Raw genomic sequence first — 7344 nt, 5'->3', positions numbered from 1 at the left:
TTCTCTGTTCATTCCGCTGTCTGTATCTAATTGGGACAGGGTCCCCCTGTTCACCTGGCGGAGAGCTAGTTACCTCGTACCCTGGGAGGGGAAGTTCAGGAGCAGGGTTTCCTAACTGGGGGTGTCTGTTGGTTGGCACTTCCCTGCCTAATGGTTCACAGGTGGGAGCCCGGAACCTGCTGGAGATGAGAGTGGTTGCTTTACTGAGCTGTGGGTAAGTGTTTATGTTGATCAGGGCCCGGCAGGAAAATAGGTGGACCACCTAACTGAGGATAATTTGAAGAAGGCTTAATAAAGGGACTAATTACACAGGTGCGAGCAGGTGTAAGGAACCACAAGGAGATGCAGGGTGCGAGCTGTAACACGGGGCTGCCAGCCCCCCCAAGCCCAAAGAGGCGAGGCAGGCTCAGAACCCCAGGAGAGGCGCTGCGTGGAGCAGGCGTGTCCTGCCCCTTCCTCCCTTGAGTCTCGTCCCACTGCCGAACCCAGGTGTAAACCCAAGGAAGGGGGCCTGTTGCAGTGACTCTGCAGGTCAACCTTCTGGGCAGAGAGCAGGGTGGAGAGTCAATTCAGGGAAGGGAGTGGGGCAAAAGGAAGATAGCAGCACAGCAGGCCAGGGCAATGCCAAGTAAGAGGACTGGGAGATGTGACGATGTGCCAGTCATTCCAGTGCACAGCCCACGACGGGGGAGGCCTCGCGGTTTACAGTTTTGGAGGTGTCCCACTGACCGCTCCTTCCTTCCAGACCTCATTCCGCCTCCGTGGTTCCTCTCCCTCTTCTCTCCCAGCCCTTCCTCCTGCCCACATTTCCCAGCCTCTCCCCAGCTGCCTGAGAATCCCACCCCTCCCGACCTAGAGAGGGAGTCCAGGCCCTCCTGCCCTCCTTGAGTTGTCCTGGTATTGGCTAAAACTCCCAGAACAATGTTGAATAATAGTGGTGATAGCAAGATACCTTGTTATGTTCTTGATTTTAATGGGACTGTCCCACTGTTTTACTGTTAAGCGTGACGTGTCAGTATGACATGTTTTACTGTTTGTTTCAGGAAGCTTCTTTTTACTTTGCTAAGGGAAAGTAAAAAACAAAACAAAACTCAGTAACGGATATTGAAGTGTATCAGAGATACCTTTAGCATTCATTTACATTATATTTTTTCTTTGCCTTACTAATATAATAAGTTCTGAATATATTTCTTACTAAGCCATTACTCCCTTGAAATAAATTTTATTTGGCCTTGAGATATTATTTGAATAATACACTGCTAGATTCAATTTGCTGATATTTTATTTAAGATTTTTGGTATTTATACTTATAAATGATGTTGCACTGTGCCTTTTTTTGTATTTGCCATTAGTCAGGATCATTCCAGCTTCATGAAATGAACAGGGGAGGTTTTCTATGCTTTAGAACAGCGATTTTCAATCTTTTTCATCTCATGGCACACAAACTAATTACTAAAATTCTGCACCACACCATAAAATATATATTTTTGCCAATCTGACCAAAAAAAGGGTTTAATTTTAATTCATTCACACTAGATGGCTATTGTTGTTAACCGTTGTCATTTTTTTATTTGACAGTCTGAGGAAAAAGAAGTCAGGTAAATAGTCAAGTATCGCGTGTTTTGTTTTTGTTTTTGTTTTTAATCCTCACCTGGGGATATTTTTACATTTATCTTCAGACAGAGTGGGAGGGAGAGAGAGAGAGAAAGAAACATTAACGTGAGAGAGACACATCGATTGGTTGCCTCCCAACCGGGCCGGGGACGAACCGCAACTGAGATATGTGCCCTTGGCCAGAATCGAACCTGGGACTCCTTGGTCCGCAGGCCAACACTCTAACCAATGAGCCAAACTGGCCAGGGCCTGAGCCAAACTGGCCAGGGCAGGTATGGCATGTTTTAAAAATTCCTGCAGCACACCAGTGGAAAATTACTGCTTCAGAACATGTAAATAGTACCAGAATCTTCTGTCTCTCAAAAGATTTGATGGAACTTGCCTGCAAACCTTGCTGGGTCTAGCTATATTTAGGTAAGCAGTGATCTTTTTCTTTTTAATTTTCTTTATGGCTATATCAGTTCATTTAGATTTTTTCTCACCTTAAATAAATCATAGTAATTTGTATTTTTCTAGAAAACTGCCCAGTTCAAAAAAACTACTAGTGGAGAATTGTTGATATTTTTCTGAACATGTCTAAGAAGAGATTACATCCCCTTTTCATTACTAATTGTAGGGTTGGGGGTTTTACAAAATGTAACCTTGAGCCCTGGCCAGTTTGGCTCAGCGGTTAGAGCGTCGGCCTGCGGTCTGGAGAGACCCGGGTTCGGTTCCCGCTAAGGGCACGTACTTCGGTTGCAGTTTGTCCCCGGCCCTGGTTGGTCGTGCGGGTGGCAGCCACTCGATGTGTCCCTTCACGTCGATGTTTCTCTCTCTCTCTTCCTCTCTTTCCCTCCCATTCTATCTGTACAAAAAATGGAAAAATATCCTCGGGTGAGGATAAAAAAAAAAAAAAAAAAAAAAATGTAACCTTGAGGTATGCATTCTCGCGGTCTGGCCAGCCAAGGATCAAAGTATACATGTGAATAGTTATGGTACGCGTGTTGGGCTGGAAAGCTGCCCCTGTAAGTATTGATCAAAGTATGCATGATAAGGGCTGGAACGCTGCCCTGAATGTATAGAATTCATTAGATTAGATAAGGTATGCATGTTGGGTTTGGAAAGCCACCCTAAAAGCACCGATGTGCTTATCGTCCAAGTGTGAATGTGTTTGTTATGCCTTTCCACTGAAACCAGCAAGAGAAGGCTGGGACAGGAAGTATGCTAGGCTTGGCTGTAAGGTCAGCAGAGACTCGATCTCAAGTACTTAATTACCTAAAACACTATGTAACTCAAGGAACCACTTTGCAAATAAATCAAGCTGCATCCAGATATCTGGAGCATTTGCTCCCTTCAATGCTCCCTCTCACTCCAAGCAGTGTCAGTTTGTAGTTCATTGCGTTGCATGGACTCCTGGCAGGCTGAGAAAGTCGGCAACTAATGTGATACATTTGAGTTTGTTATCCTTTTACACATTTTTTTTTATCCTCACCCAAGGACATTTTTGCATTTATCATTAGATAGAGCGGGAGAGAGGAAGAGAGAGAGAGGGAAACATCGATGTGAGAGAGACACATCGACTGGTTGCCACCTGCACAACCCCAACCAGGGCCGGGGACAAACCGCAACAGAGGTATGTGCCCTTAGCAGACACTGAACCCAGGACTCTCTAGTCCGCGGGCCAATGCTCTAACCACTGAGTAAAACTGGTCAAAGCTAGAATTTTCTTTTTATCCTCACCTGAGGACATTTTTTCATTTTTTGTTCAGATAGAGTGGGAGGGAGAAAGAAGAAGAGAGAGAGAAACATCGATGTGAAAGAGACACATCGAGTGGCTGCCTCCCACATGACCCAACCAGGGCCAGGGACAAACTGCAACCAAGGTATGTGCCCTTAGCGGAAACCGAACCCAGATCTCTCTGGACCACGGGCCAGTGCTATAACCGCTGAGTCAAACTGGCCAGGGCAAAGCTAGACATTTTTATTGATTTGATTTTGTAGAGATTTATTTATTTAATATGTCTTCCAGCCTCAGGCTATATTTTTCAATTCTATTCTGTTTTCAAAAGTATAATATTTTACTTTTATTTATATTAATTTCTTTAGTCAGTTAATTTTTAAACACTTTATTATGGGAAATTTTAAACCTACAAACAAAAAGTGAAAATCCGTATACTCACTCTCTAGATTTTACAATGAACATTTTGCTGTGTTTGCTTTATCACTTTTATCCATCTCTCCTTCTATCTGTCCACCTTATTTTGTGTGTTCCAAAGTAACTTGAATCCATTTTTTATGCATCTCAAAGTAAATTGCAAGCATCAATACATTTCACTCCTAAACATTTATTAACTAGATTTTAATATCTGTTTATGGTTCTTTTCTTTAATTTTGTTTTGCAATTTGTCTAGCTCCTTTAGTCTAATACCTAGTTTATTTTTCTCTTTTTAAATCAGTAGTATGGTAATATTTAAGTTATAGTGACCATATCAATCATGCTTCAGGCCATTTTAGGGATATCCCCACACACATACACATTTTTTTCAAAGATCAGGGAAGAGTCTTCTCCCTCCAGGCTACAAATTAGGTAATAGGTTATTTTTATTATAAGTCAGTAAATGTAAGGTTCAGCATTCTAAGATACATGTCTTAGTTTTATTTGCTATAACAAAATATCATAGGCTGGGTGGCTTATAAATGGACAGAAATCTATTTCTCACAGTTCTAGAGATTCCAGCACGATTGGGCTCTGGTGAGAGCCCTCCTCTGGGTTGCAGACTGCTGAATTCTAGTTGTGTCCTCATAGAGGGGAAGGGGAGAGGGAGCTCTCTGGGGTCTCTTTTATTAGGGCCCTAATTTCATTCATGAGTGCTCCACCCTCATGACCTAATCATCTCCTAAATGCCCCTCATCCAAATATCATCACATTGGGAATTAGGTTTCAACATATAAATTTTAGAAAAACATTCAGTCTATAGCAATACAGATACCAATAAGAAGGAATTTTCATTTACGTCCTTCACTTTAAAATCAAGGAAGTAGCCCTGGCTGGTTTGGCTCAGCTGTTAGAGCATCAGCTTGCGGACCAAAGAGTCATGGGTTTGATTCTGCTCAAGGGCATGTACCTCTGTTGCAGTTTGGTCCCCTGCCCTGGTCGGGGTTATGTGGGAGGCAACCAATCAATGTTTCTCTCCCCCCCAACCCTTTCTCTCTCTCTCTTTCCTTCCCCCTTCCACTCTATCTGAATATAAAATAGAAAAATATACTTGGGTGAGGATTAAAAATATAAATAAATAAAATAAAATAAAGGAAGTATTAAGTAACAATAACTCATTATCTACACATTTTTCTCAGCCCTTAGATATGAAGCTTCTCTCCTTCCTGGTTTCTAAGATCTGGACAGAGTCAGAGAAGCCCCCTCTCTTAGGAAGGGGAATAATAAGTGGCTTATTAACAGTTTAGCTCCATGGACTTGTCCTGGTGATTTTCTGCAAGATTTTCTTTCTCCAGATTTTCTAGTTTCCAAGACCTTCCACTCATTAAGCTATTACAATGGATTTTGTATTTCAAAAACCTCTACAGATTAAGAGACAAAGCATGAAGGGCTTAAAGCATAGTTTGTACCTTAAACCATACTTTGGGGAAGAATTCATAATGGTGGAAGAGCTTAGACGTTGAGAAGGGCTGAGTCATGGAGCATAGAACATTCTAAGGAAACATGTAGGACAGACACAAAGTTCCCCCTCTGAACAGGGAGGTGTGGGAGACATTGGCTGTGTTTGGCTGCTCAGCATGTGGACAAAGCTCTCTTTGAGTACAGAAGATCCGTATCTAACTATGGACACTGAAGGGGTGCCGACATTCCTCTGTTCTCTTTCTAGTGTGAAGGAGGCATGAGCCCCAGGCTCAGCCAAACAGATGCTCCTGTCCCAGAATCTGAATCTGGAAGAGTTGACCCAGAGGTGTAGAAGGGAGTCAACACTTCACTTGCACGCTATTTTATTTTATTTCATTTCATTATTATTATTTTTTGGTACGTGCCCCTAGTAGGGGCAAAACCCGGGACTCTGGTTCACAGACCGACACCCCAACCGCTGAGCCAAACCGGCCAGGGCCACTTGCAGGCCATTTTAAATAGTAAAATCACCAACGCAAAAAGACAAAAATGCAAAAGCATGACACTAAATAGTCCATGAAAAGGTCTTTTGTTTACACAGTATGAGAGCTGAAGAGTGTTTCCTTTTCAACCTCACCTGGAAAAGTGTGTTGAACAAAAATTTTTCACTGCTCTGCACATGTCCTTGAATGACTGTCAAAGCATTGAAAGTATTGATTTTAGGGTTACAAATAAATTTAAGCAAGTAGGCGAACTCATAAATACAGAAACTATAAATAATGAGGATTGACTGTATTGATAAACCTCTAGAAGACACAAATTAGCAATATCAGATCAGATAAAGGGGCACTACCACACATCATACAGACAGTAAAAGACAACAAAATACTAGCAACAACTTTATGTCTATAAATCCCACCACACTTAGATAAATGAAATGTACTTATTATTATTATTATTATTATTATTATTATTTTTAATCCTCACCTGAGGACATTTTTCCATTTTTTGTTCAGATAGAGCAGGGGGGGGGGGAGGAAAAGAGAGAAAGCGAAACATCGATGTGAAAGGGACACATCGAGTGGCTGCCACCCGCACGACCAACTAGGGCCAGGGACAAACTGCAACTGAGGTACGTGCCCTTAGTGAGAACCGAACCCCGGTCTCTCTGTACTGCAGGCGGACACTCCAACCGCTGAACCAAACCGGCCAGGGCTGGACTAATTATTTTTAAGATACAAGTTACCAAAGCTCATTCAAGAAGAAATAGATAATGTAAATGGTTCTATATCTATTAATAAAGCTGAATTTGTTATTTAAAAGTCCCTATCCTCCCCAAAAAACAAAAACACCTCCATGCCTAGATGGCTTCATTAATAATTTGTAGCAAATGTTTATGGAAGAAATAATACTAATTCTGTACAAACTCTTCCAGAAAATAGAAGAAAGAACCCTCATCAACTTCTTTTATAAGGTCAACATTGCCCTGATTTCTAAATCTGAAAAAGACATTACAAGAATAGAAAACTAAACAAAGAGCAACATCTCTAAAAACATAACTAAGAGAGATTAAAGAAGATATAATAAAAAGATACACTATGCTGATTCATCAGCAAGCTCAATATTAGAAAGAGATCAGTTCTCCCCAAGTTTATCTATAAATTTAAGGCAATACCAATCAAAATCCCAGCAGGCTTTTTGTCTGTTTGTCTTACAATAACTGACAACCTGATTCTAAAATTTATATGAAAATGTAAAGGACCTAAAATAGATAAAACAACTTTGAAAAGAAAAAAACAAGTAGAATTTACACTACATAATTTTAAGACTTATATATAGCTGGAGTGATCTAGACAGTGTGGTATTAGTGTAATATATAGTTATAGAGATAGAGACAGAGATAGAGATAGAGATAGAGATAGAGATAGATAGAGATAGAGATATAGAGATATATATCAATGAAATAGAACAGAGAGCCACATATATCTGGCCAATTGGAAAAGAATGATCTTTACAAGAAATGGCACTGGAGCAATTGGATAGTCATATGCCAAACAAGAAAGAGAGAATTACAACTCTGGCTTCATACCACTCTCCATAATCAAAATGAATGTAGGAGCCAGAACTAAATGTAA

The sequence above is a fragment of the Molossus molossus genome, unplaced genomic scaffold, assembly GCF_014108415.1.
Source record: "Molossus molossus isolate mMolMol1 unplaced genomic scaffold, mMolMol1.p scaffold_m16_p_14, whole genome shotgun sequence".
NCBI classification, from domain to species: domain Eukaryota; kingdom Metazoa; phylum Chordata; class Mammalia; order Chiroptera; family Molossidae; genus Molossus; species Molossus molossus.
Note: the sequence above shows the minus strand (reverse complement) of the source record.